The 26,783-nt window shown below is 39.8% G+C and overlaps 1 long non-coding RNA gene across 1 annotated transcript in view; it reads left to right on the top strand.

Moving 5' to 3' along the window:
* The first annotated feature begins 9,911 nt into the window (after nucleotides 1–9,911).
* LOC121529271 overlaps nucleotides 9,912–26,783 on the top strand; it is a 29,495-nt gene continuing 12,623 nt past the window's right edge. Inside the window, exons 1-2 of the long non-coding RNA XR_005993565.1 lie at nucleotides 9,912–10,039; nucleotides 10,387–10,496. This is a non-coding gene — a long non-coding RNA (uncharacterized LOC121529271). The remainder of the gene's footprint in view (nucleotides 10,040–10,386; nucleotides 10,497–26,783) is intronic.

The raw sequence follows: 26,783 nt of genomic DNA on the forward strand, positions 1-26,783 counted from the left end.
TTTTTCTGCACATAGTAGCCACTTTTAAACCATTTTTGCCACTTTCTAACTCCTTCTCATCACTTTTCCTGCCCTTTTGCCTCTTTTGAACCCTTATGCCACTTTTAACCAGTTTTTGCACAGTTTAACCCATTTTTGTTCTAAGAATTAACCCAGCTGCTTCACTTTTGAACCCCTTTCACTATTTTTTACCATTTCCAATTTTTGCATCTTTCTTTGCTCCTGTCAGCCACTTTTGCCACTTTAAAAAAATATTTCCTGTTACTTAATTTCTGCCACTTTCGACCCATTTTCACCCATTTTTAACCATCTTTCACAAATTTTCTGCACATTTATTGGACTTTAAACCAATTTACCTCACTTTTTGACCCATTTCATCCCTTTTAAACTTTTTTCAATTCTTTTCTGATTCAATTCTTTGAACAATCTATTTTGCTCATTTTTACCCTTTTTTCGCAACCTTTTCAAGGTGACAGGTTTTACCCCTTTAAGACAAGTTTATTTTGGTCTCAGAGGTTCTCAAAACATGCATGTTAAGTTTGTTGCTTAAAAACATTCCAATATTGGATTTTTACATGAAAAATCCCTCTGTTTCATCCCTGCTGTTTCTGTGTTTCTGGCTTTAAATGTTACTGAACTGTCTGACTCTGCCCCTGACTCCGCCCCTCTCAGGAAATGGATGTCGGCTTAATGAATGTGGCTCTCCTAATCCTCTATTCAGCTGGCAGTAGAAAGGAGGATCAGGAGAAGAGGGTGGGACTTTCTTCCAAGCGGGGAGGCCCAACCGAACCTGGGGGCGGTGCTAACTCCACACATGACATCAAAGTCTTAGAACAGCTTGATTCAGCACACATTTACTGGAAGGTTGAGAAAGAGAGGGAGGGAGGGAATGGATTTTTCTGTTACTTGAGAGGATTGAGGACAGGCCAGAGTACATTATTTGAAAAAAACAAAAAACCCTGAAGAAGTAATTGTGCATATGTCCCCTTTAACCCCTTTTCACCCCTTTTCTCCCTATTTCTTCCACTTTTCGACCCATTTTATCACTTCTTTTACCGTTTTCATTACTTCACTGCCTATTGTTGCCCCTTTTTGACACTTTTCAGCCATTTTTTAAAACCATTTTAAACCCATATTACCACTTTATAACACCTTTTTTCATGCAACAAATTACCTTCTGGCTGTTTCTGATTTTAGTATGAGACAAAAAAGTGGTGGTAGGTGGGTGTGGGTGGAGTATGGGGTGAAAACATGCAAAAGAAAAGAGCAATAGGATGCAAAAATGGATTGGAAATAGCAAAAATTGTGAAAGAGGTTCACAAAGACATGACAAAAAAGTGCAGAAAGTGGCAAAAATGGGTTGTAAGGGGAGGAAATGTGGTCAAAAGCACAAGAAGAGCAAAAATTGATTAAAAATTAACAGTTGAAAAAGAGAAAATAAGTGGTAAAAATGCAGTACAAGGGTTAAAAGCATGGGGTAAAAAAGAGCAAAAGAGGCAAAAAAATGGATTAGAAATGGCAAAAAAAGAGAAAGAGTTGCTTAAATGGGTTAAAGGTGGTAAAAAAGAAAAATGGAAAAGTGGCACGAAAAGGTTAAAAGTGGCAATAATGGGAAGAAACATCAAAAATGAGTTAAAGGGAGCATAAAAATGGCAAAAATGGGTGAAAAGCGACCAAAATGTTTAACAAGTGGCAACACTGGGTTAAAAGTGTCATAAAATTTACAAAACATGCTCAAAAATCAGCAAAAATGTACACTGGCAAAATTGATTTTAAAGTTGCAACAAGAAACTGCAAAAATAGGCAAGAAGTGGTTAAAATGGGGTGGATGGATCAGAAATGAATAAAATGGAGGAAGTGTTACATAAATGAATTAACACTGGTGAAAACTGGTAGTGGGTGGGGGTGGAGTATGGGGTGAAAACATGCAAAAATAGCAATAGGACACAAAAATGGGTTAGAAATTGCGCAAATTGTGGAAAAGGTTCACAAAGACGTGGCAAAAAGGTGCAGAAAGTGGCAAAAATGGGTTGTAAGGGGAGAAAATGTGGTCAAAAGCACACAAGAAGAGCGGAAATGGATTAAGAACAGTTGAAAAACAACAAATAAGTGGTAAAAAAAATGGGGTAGAAGGGGTAAAAACATGAAAAAAGTGCATAAGAGGCAAAAATGGATTACAAATGGCAAAAAAATGAGGAAGAGTTGCTTAAATTAAAGGTGGTAAAAAAAAAGTGGCAACAAAAACTGCAAAAATGGGCAAAAAAATGGTTAAAATGGGGTACAAGGAGTAAAAACATGCAAAAAGAGCATAATAAGAGCCAAAGACATGTCCTCCCACAAGTCCTTGCTCTGGAAGCAGTAAAAGTGCTAAACCACAGTTAGTGTATGTCTTTAAAGCAGGCCGGCTGTGAATCTGATGGTGAAGTCAGTAACAGAGCTGAACTGGCTTTCCTGAGTTTCTTTTACCAGCATGCTGATTGAGACGTTACACCTCATTCCTTAAAAAGAAAAAAAAAAACGCAGCCTAAACCTGCACAGACATTAACAGGTAACTTCTAAACAGCTCTTCCTAAAGGTCAGACATTAAAACATGGGGCTGCACATTTTTATACCCGCGAGGTTTTTTTTTTAGCTTATAAAGAGCATGCACAAGCAGATGTGACATTGCCAAATACTTCATTGTAGATCTTCCTCCTTTTCTTTGTATATCCTTCCTTCTCGGCCTGCTTTTAGATTTAAAAAAAATCAACATTTCTTGTCATTGTGTGCAGATGACTCACAAATCTACTGTGCTACAAAAACAGAAAATGTGCATGCTATGCTGTGCTGATTCATATCCTGCATGGATACGGATCATTTTAAGAGGAAAATGAAAACCACTGTTTAGTAAATCTGAACTCTTGGATAGCAGTGGCAGTGCTCTTGGCTCAGCAGCCTCCTATGGCCTTTCTGTCAGAAATCTGGTTTGCGCTGGCTCGTTCAAATTTATCAACAGATCGACTCAGGTGTCAAGACCAGCCTTTTTCAGTTTGAGTTCTATGGAAGTTTCAGAGAAACATTATTAAAGCTTTACTTGGATAACCAGTTAGGCATGTTTTGTGTGACACAAGGATATATGTGGGTGTAATAAGCTTCCTAAGAACCAGACAATTAAAGATTACACAACACTCCTGTTCTCATGTGTGATGAAGTCAGTTTTAACTGTGAAGGAAAGACTTTGTACGTGCTCAGACTGAGTCAGTGTGACACGCAGTAAACAGAGGCATGATGCTGCAGGACAAACAAAGCAGCTATAGAACTGAAAGTAGAAGAAGAATTCACAGCGGGCCCGCAACTAATCCGAAGAATCTAGAAGATTCCCAGAGTGCTGGGCTGGTTTTAGGGCGGTGAGGGCTGAAGTACTGTGACAGAAGGATGCTCTCGCTATGGATGAGTGCAAAATAATTATTTGAGAACCGTTTCACTGCAACCAACGGGTTTGATAGGGAGGTCAGCCCTGACACGTCTAACAGAAAACCAAAGTTTATTCTGTAATTATGTTTGGTTCTCAATGTTTAATAAAGCAGAGAGAATCATAAAGAGACAAAGATGGGTAATGACTAGGGCAAAGTTGTAAGGCAGAAGTAGATTTGATCAGAGCTGATGAGGTCAAACAAGCTTAGTTTTTCTTATCATAACAAACACAAAGAACAACTTGAACATGCTGGAGAAAACCCAACATCAATTCAGCCACAGCCCTTGAGAATGGTGAGAAAATATCCTCCCTTTAGTCTGTGCACAAGACAAGCTTGTGGTGTGGCTCTGCTCTGAAACAGCGGTCCAGTTCAGAGTAAACTGCTGCAGTCCTACAGTGACATCCAAGCTAACAGCTGACGGTGGACAATGATCAGAAAAGAGAATGCGAAACAGACGGGGAGTAGAGCAACAACACTTTTTCTGTCACGGAAAGCTTTCAGTGTTGCTCTCTGCACCTGTTTGAATTAAGACACATCATCCAGTCCAGACAAAAGCGCTGCTGCAGCTCAGTCCAAGCTAATGACTGCACTAGCAGGCCTTGTATACAACCACACTAACCCTTTCCCTGTAACTTTCACATACTCATGCCAAGGCAGGTTGGCAGAAAGATTTCCATGTTGGTTTCATCACTAACTGTAATGAAGAAATGCTGGGCATTTCTGAAAATAGTGCTGGTCTGGCTAAGGCTAAGCTGACCGCTCCACTAGCAGCCATTATATACAGGCATTCACACAACAAGAAACCCTTTCCCCTTTAACTATCACACACTCATGCTGAAGCGGGTTGGCAGAAGAGCGAGAAAGCTTTTAGTGTTGCTCTCTCCTCTTGCTTTAATAAAGAAATGCCTGGTTTTGACACAAGTGCTGCTGTGACCAATTCAGAGCTAATCGCTCCAGTAGCAGCCATTGTATGCAAGCTTTCACACAAGAAACCCTTTCCCTTAACTATCACATAGTCGTGTTGAAGCAGGTCAGCAGAAGAGTGAAAACTTCTTTCCCGACATGGAAAGCTTATCGGGTCGTTTTGAGTCTTTATTTCATACGGAAACGTGGCCCAGTTCTAGTAAAACAGACAAGAAGTCTAGAATGCTAAGGGCGCTTTCATATTAGGCCCAGTTGTTTTGGACCACATTCTGTGATTCCTTCCCCTCCCCCTTCCCCCGCTGGCTTGCTTTCACACTAGCAACATCAAACCGTGCCCGGGCCCACTTACGTACTTACTCAGTCGAAAACAGCAGGTGGCAGTATGCATGTAGCTGGTTTACAACCCCGCCAAGGAGTAGAAAGAAGAAGAAGCTACCATGGCAACCACTTGGGTCATGACCTGAGCGAAGATTGGTTTTGTTTTAACCTGGCAAATAGTCCATCCTTCAGCCATGGATGATTTAAAATAACTTTTTAAGATGCCAGCAACTTCGCTCTTCATATTCATGACTTCAGACTTTGGGCTTAAGTGCACTCAGATCTGGGACAGTGTGAAAGCACCCTTAAGCTATCTCTGAGGTACTTCAGCAGTGGAGGCAGCCATTACCGAAGGCTTTCAGTACAACTAAACCTAACTCTGTATGGCAGAGTCACTCAACTCTGCTCAACCAAAGAGCTGAATTGTTGAAAAATACATTTGCAAGACCCACAATCTGGTGGTGAAAAGTGGCAATTAAAATAAATTAAAGGTGGCAAAAAATGGTCAAAAAGAGGCAAACACTGGGAGAAAAGTGGCAAAAATGGGTTAAAGGTGACCAAATAATGAGTTTAAAGTTGCAAAAAATTAGTGAAATTTGGTTAAAATGGGCAAAATCAGAAAAAAGGTGGGGAAAATGGGCAACAAGTGGCGTTTAATTGCAAAAGGCAGCTTAAATGGATGAGAAGAGGCAAAAAGGGGCAAAAAAAGCGCAAAAAAGCAGGATAAAAGCGTCAAAAAGGTAGAAAAGTGACAAAAATAAGTGGCAAAAATGGGCTTTAAGTGGCAAACACAAAAGTTGCTAAAAAGAACAGCAAGAGGGAAAAATTAGGGGGAAAAAATGAATTACAGGTGGCAAAAAAATGTCCAAAAGTGGCAGAAAAATGAGTGAAAAGTGATTATAATGAGCAAAAAAACAGAAAAAAAAGGTGGGATATTTGGGCAAAAAGCATGAAAGAGTGGCAAAATGGAATTTAGGCAGCTTAAATGGGCGAAAAGTGGCAAAAAAAAGGTGACAAAAGGGGCAAAAAATTGCAAAAAGCTGGATAAAAGTGTTAACATTGGGCTAAAGTAGTCACTCATATTCTTGATTCATAACATAAGATATAAAATGCACGCACATAAAACATCACAGCATGGAGACAGCAGAACACCCTGGTTATGAACTGGGCGTGTTTTGTTTTCCGAAGATCTAATTGAAACCATGCCTGGTCAAACACGAGTCTGGCCAAACACATGAACACCACACAGTCCACATGCACACAAATACTTTCACGAGACGCCTCTACATCTGGAAGAATTAACTGTTTATCAGAATTCACATGAGAGGAAGGCTGAGCTCCGCCTTGTCTGGATATCAGATAAAGTTTCTTTATGGGTTTAAAGGGAGATGTGGGGGTTTTCCTGCAGAGTGTGGGCCACGTCCTCAATGTTTAAGCCAAGTAATGGCTGAGAAATGTTATGACTTCACGGGGAGGATGGCCTAGAGGACATTTAAACCACACCAGTAACACTCATCGGCTAAGAATGTTCCAAATTGATGGTTTTGGCTTTTTCAACTGCAGAAGATGATTCTGATTGGATGGTAATGTGAAACCCTGCAAAGATGGAGACTGTGAAATGGATGTTATACAGTTTAAGCTGGGAGATAATAGTATTGGTATTTATTAACTGAACTGCTCATTGATTAACATTTTTTCAGGGGAGTTATTTTCAATTCCCAGCAAGAGAAACACTCCTGTTGACTCTGAATGTAATTATAGCTGATAGATCAACCTGCTCTGAACCTGTGTGCTGTAGTTTGATATGATGCTGCCCTCTGGTGGTCAAAGGAGATACTCAGTTTAGAGTGTGGGAAATATTGAAAGTGATTCTGTAATCACACAACCAGCCAAGGATTATCTTCTTTCATTTGTTTTAGTTTTATTTAGGGAACAGTGTCTAATGAGATTCTCTAGATTCTCTATTGGGTTCTATTGGGTATTCGCTCACCTGCCTTGACTTGCATATGAATTTCAGTGACATCCTGTTCTTAATCCATAGGGTTTAATAAGACGTCGCTCCACCCTTTGCAGCTATAACAGCTTCAACTCTTCTAGGAAGGCTTTCCACAAGGTTTAGGAGTGTGTTTATGGGAATTTTTCACCAGAAGCACACTTGTGAGGTCACACACTGATGTTGGACGAGAAGGTCTGGCTCGCAGTTTCCACTGTAATTCATCCCAAAGGTGTTCTCTGTGCAGGCCAGTCAAGTTCATGCTGGAACAGAAAGGGGCCATCCCCAAACTGTTCCCACAGAGTTGTTTTTACTATGACTCTGAAAACACCAAATAGCTAAAATGAAAGAAGAAACTCTCTATTTCATCATGGAAAAAACAGTTTGTTTGCACCTTGTTCCGTTCTTGATTTATCTGAAGTTGAATAGAGGCTAGTTTTACCAAAAAGACCACTTGTTTTCTAGAAAGCTGAGAAAAATGCATTTTTGTTAAAGAGAGTCTGTCAAGCAAAACTGTGATTTGAATGTTATAATTTTGCCTTCACTGACATAAAAGACATCTGAAAATTGTTTTACAAATGTTATTTTATTGTAAAATAAATAACAATGCTTCCAGTCACTGTCATGCCATTCACACTCTGGAACTGGACAGCCTCCACGGGACCCACCTATATGCCCACGTCATCTCCTGCTTGCGTGTCCCCTGGCACTGCCTATAAATTATAGAAGTAATATAATATATAATATGTTTTATATATATATATTCTATAATATAGAATTTTTTGTTCTTACCTCTTTTTCTGCCAGCAGAGGGTGTTGTAGAACTGCTGGTTCTAAAATCACAGGAGCGCATAAGTGATGGTTTCATTCGATAAATCTGGCTGAATAATCAGTGGGTTCCTAACGTTAACTTCCCTCCATCGCTCTGGGACAGAGAACAAGATCCGCTCCGCTCACTCGGCACACTCTCAGAAAGGATGTGTTAAAAAATCACCCAAAAAATGTTTTTGCATGGATTTCGACACAAGATGTGTTAAAAAAAAAAAAAAAAAATAAGTAAGCCTAAGAAGTTGTACACACTGCATGTGTTAGACAAATAAACACAATTTGTGTTATTTTGAGTGCATGTGTTAGACAGATAAACACAATTTGTGTTATTTTGAGTGCATGTGTTAGACAGATAAACACAATTTGTGTTATTTTGAGTGCATGTGCTAGACAGTTTAACACAATTTGTGTTATTTTGAGTGGCGGGAAGGGGCTGCCATTTTTCACGTTCACTGTTCCCGCCTAAGAGACAAAGAAGACAAAGGAGACTGAGAAGGAGGCTGTTTCAGTTGGTCTGCTCCCCAACAACTCAGTAAGTATTCATTTCTACTTTATTTAGATATATATCATATAAATATAAGGTGTTAGGGTAAATTTAGCATGTATAAAATCCACCAACTAAATTGCTTTTTAAAGGAAATTCATGATGAAGGTTAGGTTGAGTTCAACAGAGCTGCCTAGCAGTTAGCTAATGTTACACCGCCAAACTTCATTTGTTGATTATTAATTTTATTTCTACATTACTGTCAAAATACTCAATGTAAAGTTCATTTGGGGACTTTACATTACATACATACTACATCGGCTTAACAACGCTCCTTTAAGTAAAGTCGGCATGAAACCTGGTGGTTAACATTTAGCTAGTTAAGTTAAAGTCAATACCACAGTCTGTTAACGCCGCCATTTTACTGTAGCTGCACTGCGGGGTTTGGTTTGGGAGGGGAGAGACAGATTTAAGTTGCTTACCGGGAGGCTGAACTCATACTGTAGGCTACTTAACATTTTAACGGACATTTTTCGTATATAACTATGACCAAACTAGGACCGTTGGGAGTAGAACTGTTGACCGTTGTGTTTTAATGTGACACAGACAGATATAACGCGCTTTCAGTGTTTATTTTTTACTGGTTTTCTTCGAAGTAGTTTTTGTTTTCTGTTCGTTATTTTTTTCCCCGGTGCTGGCGTGTATTTGGGGGTTTCGGTCGGCGGGTTGGCATCCCTTCTAGTGTTCTCTCATTTACCTTTATCCACCATAATTTAATTACTCTTGCCGTAGATTGATTTGCCGCACCTATTTTGCCTTTTTAAAACGCTGAGACCGTCTTCACGCACGCGAGCTGCTTCGTGGTGCACACGCAGCGGATCAACAGCTCTGGGTGAACAGCAGAGGAAGGTTGTGAGTTACTAACACTCACAACATTTGGCTTTTCTCTGCACGCCTCTCTTTTTAATGTCTATGCAGGATCAGTATACGTGTTGCGCTATAAATGTGCGCCCTCCCGCTGTCTCTCTGACTCTCGCACAGGGGCTGGATAACTCCGTATGTTCATATACAGTTTAATATTCCAGTAATATTCTTTTCTGTAATTATAACGTCTCATAGTATGAGGGTGTGACATAAAGACAGAGCCTCAGTCAGACTTACAACTTTACAGGAAGTATGGGTTACTATTGATAATTAGGGGGTATAAATAATCTCCCCTTTGCCTCAGTAAGGCAGAGAGAAGGAGAGTAGCTGTCAGGTTAAAGATGTGAAGCAACAGCTGAATGAAACTGTCACTGATTTAAATTATTTGTTATATCAGTAAGATATGCAGCTGCAGTAAACATTTCTGTGTCTATGATTAGATTTATCAAATGGACATGAACAAAGATGAATAAACAGTGTTGATCTTTCCAGAATATGAACTTGAGCAAGAAAGTAACTCCATTTATTATTTGAATAGATAATTTGACACACTATTTTTTTTACTTAGGCTGACAAATATTTAAAAAATGTGATTCCAGCATAGTCATGTAAACAAAACAGGAAATAAAGGGTCTGGCACACAAGTTTTGGTGTAGAGTTGTTGGAGTTAAAGTGAGAGATAGTTATGTGACCTGTTGCAATTTTGACTTTTTTTTGCCCTGAAATTGCTCAAGATTGATGCCTTTAACTTTAAATTGTGCAAGTTTTTCCCCTGGGGGAGCACACCCTGACACCCCCTAGACAGTCCCCCGCTGCTAAAAATCCTTATTTTCTTTTAAATACTCAAATGAGCTCTCCTCGTTTAAGCACAGTTGTTTTTGATTTAGGGCTTTTTTTCATTTTTACTAATATTTTTGGACTGTCTTAGACCAAAGGAGTCAAATGGGAATAGTTCCCTTTTTAATATTGTTGGGTTATCTGCCATCTTCAGTGTGATGCAGAGTTTGGAAAAATGTTTCCGGGGGAGGAGGACCTTCGGATATGGGAAGGACACATCATTCCAAAAGTCCTAAAAGTGGCAACACTTGAAAATGACCCCAAGGAGAGAGAATGGTAAGTTACCTTCCATTTATACCAGATACAATGACTGTCAGTCTAACGTGTTTTTATTTGGTGGACACATGGCCTGTGCCATTCATTTTTATTATATGAATATTTTCTGAGGGGAATCCCATAGGGCCATAATATATTAAATTGTACTTCAATTCATATCGCCACTTGTGCTGAACCATTAAAAAAAAAATGAAAAATGTTATTTCGATTCTTTAAACTAATGGGTTTAAAGTCCTCCAGCACATCCTTGTGGTTACTGTTTTTCTTTGTGGTAGTAATTTATTTATTAAATTATAGCCTATGTCAGAGGTGGAATCACTAATTGTATGTATGCCTTTTTGCTTCAGAGGTCTTCAGCTTCTGGCACACTATCTGCCTCCTACTGCGTCAGGAAGGGCCAAAGGAGGGACCAGATAAAGTGTAAAATCAGCCCTCTTACATCTTGGACCTTAGACCGGTAAGAAAGATGTTTTTGTCAATGAATGTCTCACACTTTTGAATTAGTGAATCCAATCTCAGCTGTTAACAAATGTTGAAAATGGTTTGCTTTGACATACTTAACACACAATATGTGTTAAATGTGCACACACAGTGAATGTGTTAAAAGTAACACAAAATGTGTTGTCCTCAACACAAGTGCACATGCACTTCCGAATATGGAAGTGCATGTGCATATAGCCTATTTGTATGTAAGGTGAGGCATTTTACCGCAGTAATTTACATTGCAGCCAGTGGATTAATGAGAGCAGCTCTGGATGTGAGATGAAGCATATTACCACAGTTATTTACGTTGCAGTTAGTATAATCTATTAGTGCCAATTTGCATGTGAGGTGAGATATTTCACCACAGTGATTTAAGTTACAGTTAGTATAATCTATTAGTGCCAATGTGCATGTGAGGTGAGATATTTTTCCACAGTTAATTATGTTTCAGCTAGTGGATTAATTAGCACAGCTCTGCATGTGAGACAAGCCATTTTACCACAGTATTTTACACTAAAGTTAGTATAATCTATTATTGCCAATGTTTATGTGAGGTGAGGCATTTTACCACAGTTATTTATGTAGCAGTTAGAATAATCTGTTTGTGCCAGTGTGCATGTGAGGAGAGATATTTTACCACAGTGATTTAAGTTACAGTTAGTATAATCTATTAGTGCCAGTGTGCATGTGAGGAGAGGTATTTTTCCACAGTGATTTACGTTACAGCCAGTTGATCAATGAGCGCAGCTCTGCATGTTTAAGTTGCAGTCAGTATAATGTATTAGTGCCAATGTGCATGTGAGGTGAGACATTTTACCACAATGATTTATTACAGTTTTTGGATTACTTCGTGCAAATGTGCATGTTAGTTGAGTGAGATGTATTCCTGAGACTCGAGAAGTCAGCGTGCATAGTGAGGTGTAGTTCTGGACCAGAGTGGGCTTGAAATCAGAATCAGCTTGATTGGCCAACTACGCTTATGCAACAAGGATTTGACTCTGGTTACCTTTCCTCTAAATGTACCGGAATGAAACATTAAATACAACAATACATAAACTTGCAAATGATCAAAATTAAGTTTTAGATATGTACAAGATTTTGTTGTTATTTTTTCAGTGCAGTCAACTGCATGCTTTATTGTCTCTTTCAACCCACTTCGGTTAAGCCAGCTCATTGGACTAGTTCTTATTAAGTGATGTATTTTAGATGTGTGTCATGTTGGTGGCAGTTGCATCCATCCCTCAATCTAATGGTGTCAGCTATGTTTTCTCTAAGCCTTTTAAGCATTATTGCTATGTTTCTTCCATCCTAATCGTTGACCGTTTGCTCTCAACACTGGAATGGCGCCCCATGCTGCTGCTGCTGCTGTGGACAGCCTCTCTGCATCCCATTTTCCCCGCCGACAAACCTGAATGGTTTCTTCCAGGTGAACCTGTCACTGTCGGGGCGGCAGTGACGGCAGCCAAAGTGTGGGAGCAGAGGGGTGAGAGGGAGGCTTCATCTACTGGCTGCCATTGCTGTGCTGTGGCTGCTGCTCTGGTGCCACACCATCTGCCCGCTACTTTTTTGTAATATTTTCACCTGCTCATCCCAAGGATCATTGCTTTCGCGAAGGTGAATTGGTTTTCTTGATCTATCCGTGAGTATGTTTTTTGGGGTGTTTCACTGTAGTCGCAGGAGCTGACTGGATGTGTGTATCCCTACAGATAAAAGCAAGCGATAACGGTGCAAGCTGAGGTAACTTAGCTGCCCCACTGCTAGCAAACTGCATCTACGTGCTATGCTAAGGGATTAGCTCGTTACTCACCATGCAGTATCCTGAAAGGATGAATTACAATACCTAATGCCCTCATTTTTATTGAGCTTGTATAATAGTCAGTTACAAAATGCCTCATAGTTGAGCTGTCATCGGGCTGAGTGGTTGCTCCCATGTCAAGTGTGCGGAGCATCCATCCAGGTAACATGAGCTAGGATGAGCTAGCCTTGCTAGCTGCTGGAACAAAATGCCAGCCAGCGCAGGGTTGATTTGACCAAGAGGGTATAAAAGAGGTACAAGAGAACTGAAAGAGTGGGTATAATGCCTTTTTTACAAGGCTTTACACATCTCTCTGATGACCACGTAGTAGCTTCACATGGTTTATAGCTCAAAAATCTCCTCATGTTTCTCACACTGGTGTCCTGAAAAGCCCTTATTTTAACCTCCATCTGAAACGCTTCATTTTCGCTGCTGTCTCTTTGACAGCCCCCCCACGGACCTGCTTTCCTCCAATTGGCCGATTTTCCGGAGACTTGCAGGACACAATGTTTTGTGCCCGCCCCCTCCAATGTGGCTATGTTGCTATGCTAGTACTTGTAAACGTTGAATGAACTGGTCCGACTGAGTAAAATATGGTGAATTTTGATATACGTCTGTACGTGTTAGACCCAGAGTTTGATGCTGATAGTTTGGAGCGAGGGGGAAGAAAACCAGCAGCAGGAAAGGATAGAGAAGGACGTATCTGTTTGGTAAGTGTTTGATTACTGTGTGGCTTTGATAATGGTGGACTTATCCCTCGTCGCATTTAGCGGTGTATTTATTCATCTCTGTTCATCTTGTGGGGGCGGTCTGTCCCGCTTTGCCGGCAGCACGGACGAACCAGTCAGGAGATCCTATTGCGTTGACCTCATCAGTTCACTCCATCGAAATCTTGTCTTGGGAAGATCTCGGAGAGATTCCCAACGAACCGTTTTCATCAATATACACTCTTATTCCAAGTTTACTGCCACATACGTTTATCTTGCAGTTTGAAAATTTGCATACGGGGAGTATGGACACCCAACATTGTGACTTTATATTTATGTTTTACAAATCGGAAAAGTAAAAGATGAGAAAAAGAAGGAAAAGGTGAGATTGGTAGAGGTGAAGAGCGAGTGGTGCTGTGAGCCTGGCTGGTAGAAAGATGATATTTGTTTTCTGGATTACAGTAAAGGTCACATGGGGGCTCACCTTGTTTTGATGGCCAACTTGTGAAACCAAAGGGGATCTTGGGTGAAGCTAGGTAGTGGTTGGCTAGCGTTAGCATGTTAGCTGGCTAGTTTGTAAGGAACGTGCATTTATGGGATGAGCAGCAGAGCTGAGTGTGGGTTCCGGCCATGAAAAATTTGTCAGAAAGTTGAGGAGTTCTCCGTTTTCACAAATTAAGCCATCTATGTCTTCATCCTCAACCTTTTCTCCATATGGAAATAAAACCATTGCGTACTGTATTACACAATCCCCAAAGGAGGACTTGAAAATCTTCACCATCTTCTGTAATTCTTCTGTGAAAGGTTCCCAAGGCAGGACTAACAGGAAGATGTGAGGCCCAGGGGAAATCTCTGAGAGACATTTTTTTGATCTTCTTCATTGCATCCCTGTCACTTTTATCAGCTTAATTTTGGCCTGGAGTGTCAACAATGACCATCTTTTCTCCTTCGATGGTTATGTTGTTCCATCTGACACTCTTTTGAGTCAGGGATAAAAGTGATTGCACTCTCAGCAATATCCATGTATTTATCTGAACTTCTCAGGAAGACTTTCATGATGTCAATCCTGTCATCTCCATCTCCCCAATCAGCATGATCCTCAGCTGTGAATTTTCTGTTGGAAGAGCATAAAAGACATCAGAGTGAACAAAAAACACATTAAAAAAAGGCTGTTACTGTACCAGAAAATCATCCTTTGATATGATACTGAGAAAAATAAAATATCAGGAGAAAGGTTAGGATAAAATAGCACCTCTTTACCAGGCAATTGCCATAATATTATGAGGGTGAGGGTTAGGGTAAGGGTTAGCATTAGAGGGTTAAAAAAAGGATAAAAAAAATACCACCTATTTACCAGGTAACTGCTATAATATTGCAAGGGTGAGGGTTAGGGTTATAGAGTTAAGGTTAGGGTCAAACACCACCCAATCACCAGAGAATTACTACAATATTATGAGTGTACGGGTTAAGGTTAGAGGGTTAATGTTAGGGTAAAATACCACCTACTCACCAGAGAATTGCCACAATATTATGAGGGTGAGGGGTAGGGTTAAAGCAAACTATCACCTATTTACATTAGAATTGCAACAATCTTATATGGATTACGGTTAGGGCATGAATTCTGTGGGCAGCCCTGCACCCAGCATAGGTTAACATGCTGCTTCTCTTTGAATATCCATGGATTAAAGTATATCTGACTATCTTTGGAAAATGATGTCCACTTAATGAGTCTTTAGTTGAATTTTTAAATTACTAAAAATGTTCTTTACTCACCTTTAGATGAGAACTTTAAATTTCTTTTTCTGTAAATATGATGTGATTAATGGCATTAACTAGGAATTACAAGGGAGAAAAAAAATCTAAATTGATGACAGCATTATCTTTGAAATTCAAGATAAAGAAGTTTGGAATTAAGAAAATAATTTTTTTCTCTCAGAAACATTGCAGTTCAGAAAGGAAAAAAGTATTCTCTCATGTAAATACAAAATACTTCCTTTATGACACAATATCTTGCCTTATCTAGTCATTAGATTCTTGTTTCATCCTCCTATTGCACTTTCTTTATATTTATTGTTCTTATTCACTCCAAACTGAGCTAGCTTATTAAATATTTAGTCAAAATGTCTAATAAACTTTTAGGCTTCATTCCCTTGGCAAATCTCCATATATCTTTCAAGATAGGAACACACAAATGTAGCTATTATTTATATTAGAATAAGCTTATACATCTCATTCTAGCATTACTTAACCACAGTAAGCTTTACAGAGAGTAAAATATCTAAAGTCATTTTCAGATGCTGCCAAACAAATCTAGTTAGTGATAAATCTTCACAATAAGACAGAAATATAAGGCATCATTAATGTTACAGAAGATCTGTTTTCAAATCAATACTGTGACTTTTAGTGTTGTTTAAAAATAGTCCAAAAGTGCTACTTACTGCAACATTTTATCCTGCCCATATTTTTCTTGGTAGGATGTATGATGTCCTCTCACTGTGGATTTCCTGTTTGTCTCATTTCCATCTCCTCAGACATATTATAGCTCACATCCAGGTCCCTCCCCTAGAATACACATCACCTGTCTCCTTCCAGGATCTCACCAATCACAGATCAGGAATACACGTTTGCTTCAGAGGACCAGCCAAGTGGGCAGAGCAGAAGTAACTAAGGATGTTTGTATTTCAGTTGGTGGCAGCTTTTAATCAGAGAATTTTGATCTCCCTTTTCAAGTCCAGCCCAAAAATTCTCTTTTGGATTGGGGTTCGGGCTTTCTGCTTTTGGCCACTCTAGAACATTAACCTTGTTGTCTTGTTGTAGCTTTTGCCGTATGCTTCTGGTCATTGTCTTGCCGGAAAATAAATCTTCTCCCAAGCTGTAGTTCCTAGAACTATCTCTGAACTGAGGGCCGAGTTCCATGTTACAGGAGATGTCAAAGACAGGCAATGAAGTGGGCTTCACCCAAAGAAGATCCCGTCAGGACTTGAGAACCAAGGGGCTGTTTTCTAAAGATCTTTCTAGGTTTAGATATCTAGATGAGATTCTGGAAAGAGTAGCAATCCCATATCTTCGCAGTCTGGGACTGAACTCTATCCCCCAAGATGGGGGCTAGACCCCACAGAGCGGGATTCTTCAGAGACTACCGCCAGAATTTGGGAGTGGAGAGGATGGAAAGGCATGCCGGCCGTCCTTACCTCAAACCTCACTGAACACAAGTGGGACCAGCTTGGGCATGCCAGACCGACCAACACAACCACATTGGCTGAGTTGCAACAAGTGTTGGTTGAGGAATGGGATGCCATCCCACAGCTGTGTGTGACCAGGCTGGTGACCAGCATGAGAGGGAGGTGCCAGGCTGTTGTGACTGTGTATGGTTCTTCTACACCAGGGCTGTCCAATTTGGGGCCACGAGCAATTATTTTTGGCCTGCTGCCCATGTTTGAACTTGATGTTTTTTTTTTTTTTAATTATTCCCACTGCCAGCAGTCTAAATATTTCTTTCAATATTTATTTATTGTTGCACTTCCTCTCCTGACCACAATTTAACGTTGGGTTACATTGGAGGTAGGGTGGCGCTGTTCAGCTTCCGTCAGCTCAGATCTGGAAGCCCATGGCCAGAGAGTGAGTCAGTGAAAAGATGCTGGGGTCAAGCTGGGGTCATAGCAGAAATGGAGCATGTGAGGCAGTGGAGCACTGATAAGAGAAAGTCTAAAAATAGTTGGGAACATGAGTAACCTTGCAAAGCAGATGGATACGCCCGTTTCCTTGTTTGTCACAAGCAAATCCATCTTGCAAAGCTCCCATCTGAACCGTATGGGCCTGGTTAGAAAGTGATAGGACCAATCAGTGATGAGGGGCAGTACTTTCAGGCACGGCAGTGTCGTTACATAAACAAACAGCAGCAGGAGCTGGTGCAGTTATGAGGAAGAGATTAGCGTGGATGCTGCTTAAGCACCAGTTTTATCAGAACTGGATGACATGTCTTCATGAAAAGAACAAAGAACAGCATTGAGTTTCTTTCTTTTTGAAAACAACAAAAGTCGAGTACTTACATGTCTGTTGTCGCCATGTTTTGTGTTATTCCTCACTAGCTGTGCACGCGGAGCTCGATTAACTCGGAGCTACGTCACGTGTTTTGTTGCTCTTATTGGCCCGTAGAGATGTGACAGACAGAACATTCATCCAATCATACTCTGAGTTTTTTTCAAAGCCTCTGCCTTTTCCCAAACGTTTCCGATAGAAGCTTTTCCAGATGGATGTGTGAAAGAAATCCATCTGGTGTGTCAGGTTAGAACAAGAGTACTTTTTTACTGAACTTGATTTCAAGGCAGAATGCCTAAAATGTAAGCAGAAAGTCGCTGTTTTAAAAGAGTATAATCTTCGTTGCCACTACGAAACGCGGCATTCCCATCAGTTCTCAAAAAAAAAAAAAAAAAAAAAAACCGAGAGGAGCAAAAGGTGAAGGCTGGAGACTTGCTATCAAAGCTAACCTTCCAACAACGTACCCTACTCCAGCCGTCAACTGTACAAGCAAATGCCACTCAGGCAAGTTATCAGATTAGCTCCACCATTGTCAGCAGTGGACGACCTTTTGTGGTGGGTGATTTTGTGAAACACTGTCTGACAGTTGCGGCTGACACCGTGTGCCCAAAATTAGACACAGGATTTTTCTCAGATTAGCTTGTCACTTTGTCGGTCACTTTGGAGCATATTCTGCTCTGTATGGTTAATTTTTCCAACTTAAATTAATGTAAATACACTACAGTGATTTATAAGAAAAAAAAATCTGAAGCTGGTGTCCAATTATATTACTATTCCTGATTTTAAAAGGATTGTTCAAGGCAGTGGAAGATGTAGTATTTTGGTCACATAGGGGCATGTTGTGTCCCATGTTGTTTGATTTATATTGCACCAATTGTCTTCGAAGACATCAGCCTAGTATTTGTGCATATGGATGTTCAGTAATTTCATGCTGTGAAACACAATAAAGAATAGTGCTATTTTCATAATTACTTGGTATAAGTTTTCATTTTGCACAATAATGCTATAGGCATAATCAATTTTAGGCACTGCAACATGAATGTTTAGCTTTTGCCTGCGACCCTCCACCCAGATTCATTTTTGGCCCTTCACTGAAAAGAATTTGGGCACCCCTGCTCTACATGCTCCTGAGCGTCCTGATTGTTAAATGAAGGAATTGCTAAATTGCATATATATGTCTTGTTTCTGAAACTTCATTAATCCAGTTCACCAAAATTACACCAAACGAGTGAATGGCAGAAAAAGTTGTTTGGCATTGAAAACAGATCAGGCAAACTTTTTATGGCTGAAACCCACACCCTCAGCTCTGCTGCTCATCCCACAAATGCATGTTCCTTACAAATGTGGCACCATTTAAAAGGGAAACAAACAGGCTTTCCAGTGGTATAGTATTTATTGCCAAGAAGCATTGTTACAACAAGAAATATTCCACCAACCACAAATCTCCTTATTTTTTGTGCTAAGTTTAGCAGTGAGTTTCTACTGAGTACTTTGATTGGACAGTTGGTATTCTATGTTCGCTGATACAGAGTTCAACATCACTGGGACTTTTCACAGTATGTACAGTTTGATTTTGCATAAGCCAGGTGTATCTAACGTAGTATTCAAGGATTGTTGCAAGGCACAGATCTGTGGTAGGCTCCAAAAAAACGTCCTGCACTGAAGGTTCCTAAGAGTGAAGTGGCCTCCATGATTCTCACATTAAAGATGTTTGGCACAACCGAGACCAAGACCTATTTGTCCAGCCAAATTAAACAATCAGAGGAGAGGGGCCTTAGTAAGAGAGATGACCGAGAACCCACTGGCCACTCTGACGGAGCTCCAGAGATTCTGTGTGAAGGTGGGACAAAGTTCCAGGGGAAAATCATCATTGCAGCCCTTTACTGATCTGGGCTTTATGGTGAAGTGGTTCGACGGAAGCCTCTCCTCTGTCCAAAAAATGAAAGCCTGCTTGGAGTTTGCAAAAAAGGGGTGTTTTTCAGCAGCAAGGACTGGGAGACAATAAATCCACTGGGAGACAAGACAGTCTGTTTAAAGACTCAACCCGCGTTGAAAGCTGCCGCACAGAAGAAGTTTGACCTGCCATCAGTGCTCTGCAGCATGAACTTTGCACTGAGTCTCAATAGGCAAAATAAAATTCACTGCTGGACACGGCCAATTTTCTTTGCTCTTTTTACAGCAATGTACCCCAGACATCCTACCACTCCTCCGAGTATCGCTCCGACTACCAATCCTCCTGCGATGCCGATTACACTCGGAACTGATTGAGACACTGCTCCTCCCAGCGCCGCTCCAGCCAAAGCACTGCCATTTACAGCCAAAGCAATTTCTCTCTTTTTTGAAGCGTCGTCACCTGTGTAGTTTTTCCCCTCATTGTCATGAACCATTTGTTGGATATCCAGTAGAGTGCTGTCAGGGAGACGGTCGTTCTTAAGAGCATGACCCCCCCCTTTACATTCATTGACAATTTGGCGGAGTTCTCCCTCTTCGCCAATGAAGTCGTCTATGCCTCCATCACCAAGCTTTTCTCCATCTGGGAATACAACCATTGTGTACTGAATTACACAGTTGCCAAAGAAGGACTTGAAAATCTTCACCATGTTCTGATACTGTTCTGTGAAAGTTTCTAAAGGCAGGACTAACAGGAAGACATGAGGCCCAGGGGAAACCTCTGAGAGACGTTTTTTGATCTCCTTCATCACATCCCTGTCACTTTTATCAGGGTGACACAGGCCTGGAGTGTCAACAATGACCATCTTTTGTCCTTTGATGGTTATTTTTTTCTTCTGACACTCTTTTGAGTCAGGGTTTACACTCTCAACAGCATCAGTGTTTTCATCAGAACGGAAGGCGTTCATGATTTTAGTCTTGTCATCTCCAACCCTCCCGATCAGCATGATCCTCAGCTCTAAAACCTCTGTTGAAAAAGCAGAAATGACATTAGAATGAACAAAAATAAGAAAAGGGCTGTTACAGTACCAGAAAATCAACCTTTGATTTGACACTGAGAAAAATAAAATATTTATGATGGTTCTGGCACTGAAGCAACAACATTTGAGTTATTTAAACCTAATTTCCAGGTTTCTGGAAATCTGTCTATTGGACAGATGCAAAACAAAGTGCATCAAATATATGCAATAAGCAAAAAGGGTAAAAAAGAAATCATCTATTTACCAGAGAATTACCAGTATACTATGGGGGGTAGGTTTAGGGTAAACTACCACATAATCACCAGAGCAGTAGCACAATATTATCAGAATTACAATTAGGGCTGGAGAGTTCATGTTGGGGTAAAATAACACCTTTTTGGGTGAGGGTGAAAGTTAGGGTTATAGAGTTAAGGTAAGGGTGAAACACCACACAGTCACCAGAGAATCATCACAATATTATGAGGGTTACAATCAGGGCTGGAAGGTTAGTATTAGTAAAACTCCAACTAATCTCCAGAGATCTAACAAAATATTATGAGTGTATGGGTTAGGGTTAGACGGTTAATGTTAGGGTAAAATACCACCCAAACACCAGAATTACCACAATATTATGAGTGTAAGGGTTAAGGTCAGAGGGTTAATCTTAGGGTAAAATACCACCTACTCACCAGAGAATTGCCACAATATTATGAGGGTGAGGGGTAGGTTTATAGCAAACTATCACCTATTTACATTAGAATTGCAACAATCTTATATGGATTACGGTTAGGGCATGAATTCTGTGGGCAGCCCTGCACCCAGCATAGGTTAACATGCTGCTTCTCTTTGAATATCCACGGATTAAAGTACATCTGACTATCTTTGGAAAATAATGTCCACTTAATGAGTCTTTAGTTGAATTTTTAATTTACTAAAAATGTTCTTTACACACCTTTAGATGAGAACTTTAGATTTCTTTTCTGTAAATATGATGTGATTAATGGCATTAACTAGGAATTACAAGGGGAAAAAAATCTAAATTGATAACATTATTATCTTTGAAATTCAAGATAATGAAGTTTGGAATAAAGAAAATCATTTTTCTCTCTCAGAAACATTGCAGTTCAGAAAGGAAAAAAGTATTCTCTCATGTAAATACAATATACTTCCTTTATGACACATTATCTTGCCTTATCTAGTCATTAGATTCTTGTTTCATCCTCCTATTGCACTTTCTCTATATTTATTGTTCTTATTCACTCCAAATTGAGTTAGCTTATTAAATATTTAGTCAAAATGACTAATAAACTTTTAGGCTTCATTCCCTTGGCAAATCTCCATATATCTTTCAAGATAGGAACACACAAATGTAGCTATTATTTATATTAGAATAAGCTTATACATCTCATTCTAGCATTACTTAACCACAGTAAGCTTTACAGAGAGTAAAATATCTAAAGTCATTTTCAGATGCTGCCAAACAAATCCAGTTAGTGATAAATCTTCACAATAAGAGAAATTTAAGGCATCATTAAAGTTAAAGATGATCTGTTCTTACATCAATAATGTGACTATTAGTGCTGTTTAAAGAATTCCAAAAGTGCTACTTACTGAAATATTTTGTGCTGCCCATATTTTTCTTGGTAGGATGTATGATGACCCCTCACTGGGGATATCCTGTTTGTCTCATTTCCATCTCCTCAGACATATTATAGCTCACATCCAGATCCCTCCCCCCAAAAACAAATCACCTGTCTCCTTCCAGGATCTCACCAATCACAGATCATTAATACACATTTGCTGCAGAGGACCAGCCAAGGGGGCAGAGCAAAAGTAAATAAGAATGTGTGTATTTTCTATTGGTGGCAGCTTTTAATCAGAGAAATTTGATCTCCCTTTTGAAGTCCACCCCAAAAATTCTCTTTTGGATTGGGGTTCGGGCTTTGACTCAGCCACTCTAGAACATTCACCTTGATGTTTTGTTGTAGCTTTTGCCGAATGTTTCCGGTCATTGTCTTGCTGGAAAATAAATCTTCTCCCAAGCTGTAGTTCTCACGCAGACTGAATGAGATTGTCCTTCATTTTACCCTCTACCTGTACAAGCCTTCCAGGGCTGGCTGCTGAGATGCACCCCCATAGCATGATGCTGCCACCACTGTGTTCCACAGTGGTGATTTTGTGTTTGTGTCTTTTGGTCTCATCAGATGGAAGAGCTTTCTGCCAGTCTCACTCTCTTTCCCTATGCATTCAACCCCCCCCCGACCACCACCACCACCACCACCACCACCACCACCAATATTCTAGCTTTAATTGCACCATCATATATGAAAAACTTGGTATTACCATATTACTCCTCTAGAATATTAAAGTCTTGGAATGTTGGTCTGCTTATGGTACCTAACCTGACACGCCACAAAGACTGTCTCATTATCCACTGCATGGATATATTTCACATTCATTTGAGAAACCTCCTGTACTAAGTGCTTTGGGAGGGACCGAAAAATTCTCAGAATGGAACTGAATGAATGTTCTGTCTGTCACATGCATTACAAGTCAATCAGAATTACTAGACAGAATGAGGTTGTAGGCATACACAGCTCTGGTTGTAATCTGATCTTGACAGACAGGCATTGCCATCATTTTTAAATGGTGAAGCTTGTTGGTGGATAAAACTCATGCCAGTGAGAAGTGCAAAAACATCTTTTCTGCCAAGAGAAGCTTCCGTACAGCTCGTAGCCATCACCTCATTCTCCACAAATTACTGAGTAGTTAGGTCTATTTTCAGACCTGGTCAGGGCTGCCCTCAGAATAATCTAGGCCCCTGAAAACCCAGAGAAAGGGCCCTCTCCACCTCATGGGATTTATTGATGATATCAATGTATGTTTGTTGGTCCAGTAGCATCAGTACTAGCTCTTTTTGAAAAGTGTATAAAGCCATTGTTGGGTTGTTATGTTGAAATCACTTATTTCACCTTTACTGTACTTTTGCAAGATATAAATCTGCTTTTTTTTTTACCACTATCTCCATCCATTTTTGCCGCCTTCATTTCACATTCAACTTCAATTTTGCCATTTTTACTGATTCTTGCATCTTTTAACCCATTTTTGCCAATGTTAGACCTCATTTCACCACTGTTTCCATCCCCTTTTGAAACTTTTTAACCCTTACCAACACTTTATCTGTCTTGCATCTTTGAACCCCTTTTCACAAATATTTCTGTCCATTTTTGCCAAATTCAACCCAAAATGGACCAATTTTTCCACTATACACTAATTCTTAATTTACCACTGTTTTCCTCATTTAACCATTATTTCCATCCATTTTTGCCATTTTTACCCACTTTTCACCGCTTTTCTGTTCGTTTTTTCCTAATTTTGAATCCCCTTTTGACCAGTATTTCTATCCAGTTTTGCCACATTTTAATCCCTTTTCACAACTTTCTGTCCAATTTTGCAAATATTTAGCCCATTTTCATCCCTATTTCCATCCATTTTTGATCCATTTTGATCCATATTCACCTCTATTTCTGTCCATTTTTGCAAATATTTAACCCATTTTCACCTCTTTTTCTGTCCATTTGTGCTTTTTCTAATCCCCATTTCACCTCTATTTCCATCAATTTCTGTTACTCTTTAACCCCTTTTCACAACTTTTTCACCAGCTCACTCATTCTTACATCTTTTAACACATTTTTACCACTTTTAACCACCTTTTATGTCTTTTCTTCCCACTTTTGCCCCCTTCACTTAATTTTGCTATTTTTTTCCAGCTTGCTGCCATAAAACATTAAACAGTTTTCGTCCATTAAGTTTTCTAAGTTTTTTTTTTTTAACTTTAATTCCAGCATCCTGATGTATGTGTACATTTTGGCTTAGCTTCAATAGTTCATAGTTGTTCATAGGGGCTTTTATTGACGGAGGAGGACAGTGGATAGATCAGAAACAAGGACGAGAGAGCTAGGGAGAGACGTGGGGGAAAGTGCCACAGACCTGATGTGAACCCAGGCTGACCATGTACATGGGGCACGCCGTAAACCACCAGGCTGTGCAGGCCAATCAAGTTCTTCCATCAAATCATGTCTTAATAGTCCTTGCTTTGTGCACTGGGGCACGGTCATGTTGGAATAGAAAAGGGCCTTCCCCACACTGTTGCTACAAAGTTGGAAGCATAGCATTGTCAAAAATGTCTTGGTATGCTGAAGCATTAAGAAAAAAGAAAAATTACACTGACTGTGACACTGTATTTGGAATCACTGTTCTTCTTCTATGCCTGCCACATGGCTGCATTGCCACTGTTGGTCAGGTCCAAGTTTTACACCTTATCTAAACTGTAGGAGAGTAAGCGAGTCAGCAAATGTTACCAAGGTGTGTCAAGAGATAAAGGCAACCTTCAGGTGATTTCTAATGGGCACAGAAGTCTGCAAAGATTGCCAATTTGTAGGCAATTTATGTGTAAAACAATCAGGGAGCTTTCATTCCTGGAAGAAGCCATTGTAAACAGTTTCTTTACTACATGATAACATTGAATGGATGACCCTGGTTAGATAATGAGTAATGCAACCAGGTCAATCAAAAGCTGATCAGAGTGGAGTGCCAACAGCACAGATCCATAGGTCAGATTTTGAAAGGGACCGATGAGAGACCCAGTAATTTCCAAGGGCAGGCCTGCATATAACACTTCATGTTTTACAGCCCTATTTTCAAGAAAATCCGGGCGCTGTTTAAAATGTAAATAAAAACAGGATTTGCAAATCTCATAAATGCTTATTTTATTAACTGTAGAACATGAACAACATATCAGATGCTGCAACTGAAATATTTAAACATTTCTTTAAAAAAGAAGCTCATTCTGAATTTAAAAGCTGCAACATACCTCAAAAAAGTTGGGACACAGCCATGTTTGCCATTGTGAAAATTTAGCAAATGTTTTCTCTTGGTAAATCTGGTTGTTAAGCAGGACAGTTTAGCACCTGGACTCATCTATTATGAAGCCATGCTGTTGTGATGGATACAGTTTTTTTAGTTTAGCATTGTCCTTCTGAAATAGTCAATGCCTTCCCTGAAAGAGATTTTGTCTGGACGGAGGCATTTGTTGCTCTAAAACCTCTATTTACTTTCAGCCTTGATAGTGCCTTTCCAGATGTGTAAGCTGCCCACGCCATACACACTAAAACACCCCCATACCATCAGAGATGCAGGCTTTTCAGCTGTGTGCTAAAATTAGCTGCAATGTCTCTCTCCTCCTTAGTCAATAGAGCACAGCGCCTATGGTATCCACGATGAAAAACCAAATTTGATTCATCTGACCACAGAGCAGTTTTACATTTTGCCTCAGTTCATCTTAAGTAAACTTTTGGCCCTGAGAGGATGGCGATCATGTTCATATTTGGCTATTTCTTTGCATGACACAGCTTTAATTTGCATCTGTGTTGACTGACAGTGATCTCTGGAAGTGTTCCTGAGCACGTGCAGTGATTTCCGCGATAGAATCATGCCTGTTTTTAATGCAGTGCTTCCTGAGGACCCAAGAGCACCCTATTTTGACCTTTGGCCTTACTCCTTGCTGACAGGATTTCTCCAGATTCTCTGAATCCTTTGATGATATGATGTACTGCAGATAGTAGGCTATTCAAAGTCCTCATAATTGTACATTAAGGAACATTTCCTGAAATTGTTCCACAATTTTTATACTCAGTGTTTCACAGATTGATAAATCTCTGCCCCTCTTTACTTTGAGGAGACTCTGCCTCTCTAAAAATGCTCCTTTTATAGCCAATCATGTTACTGACCTGTTGCCAATCAACCTAACTAGAAATAATACTAATCAAAGATTGTACATATTTAAATCGTAATCGGGATATGCAGCAAATGTATGAGTTATTGTATGTAATGTGTCATTCCTGTACAAGGAGAGGAAAGCTAACCAGAGTCAACATCGTTGTTGCATAAGCATGCTTGTCCAATAAAGCTGATTTTGAGTGCAAGCCTGCTCTGGCCCCAGGACACTATGACCATGATTTTGCTGACCTCTATGGGTCCCCAATTTTGGCTGGACCTCTGTTGAATTAGGTCAGTCACTTTTTAGGGGTTGAATATTTTCATTTAATTAGGATTACGTTGTAGAAATCTGTTTTTCCTTCAACACTGAAAAGGTTTTCTTTTTCATTTTTTTTGTCAAAAAAGCCAAAGTATACTGTCCATGATTGATTTATAAAATGAATGATAGTGTAAAACAACCAGGGAGGTTTATAGGCAGTGTAAACTGTATGAACCACTTTTGTTTTGTTTTCATTCGTTTGTGAGAACTTTTAAGCCATCCAGCATCATCTAGACTGTTAAGGGAATTTTTATATGCTTTCTCTGCTAGTGATTCTGCTGTTGACAATATTTATGTGTAGTCATTTTCAACCCTTTCCACCAGGACTTTTGCCACTGTACTGACAGATTTTCTACCCATTTCAGCCTCTTTGGACCTCTGTTGCCACTTTAAATCAGTTGTTGCCAGTTGAACCCGTTATTTTTTGGGGTACCAGAATCTTAAAACAAGAGTCGATAGCAACAGCAGAATAAGCACTTTGGCATTAGCAGAGAAGATCTGGCAAATTTTTCATGGCACATATTCAGCTCTACTCCTCATCCCACAAATGCATGTTCCACCAAATAAATCCACCAAACACAAATTTCCTTATTTTGTGTGCTAAGTTTATTATGAGCGTTGGTGTGCTGGAGAACAGGTTTTAGAGAAAAGGGTTTCAGTGACCTGAACAGAGGGTAAATGTTTAGTCATTCAGTTTTGGCAGGAAATCAACTCG

Source organism: Cheilinus undulatus, linkage group 21 (assembly GCF_018320785.1).
Source record: "Cheilinus undulatus linkage group 21, ASM1832078v1, whole genome shotgun sequence".
NCBI classification, from domain to species: Eukaryota; Metazoa; Chordata; class Actinopteri; order Labriformes; family Labridae; genus Cheilinus; species Cheilinus undulatus.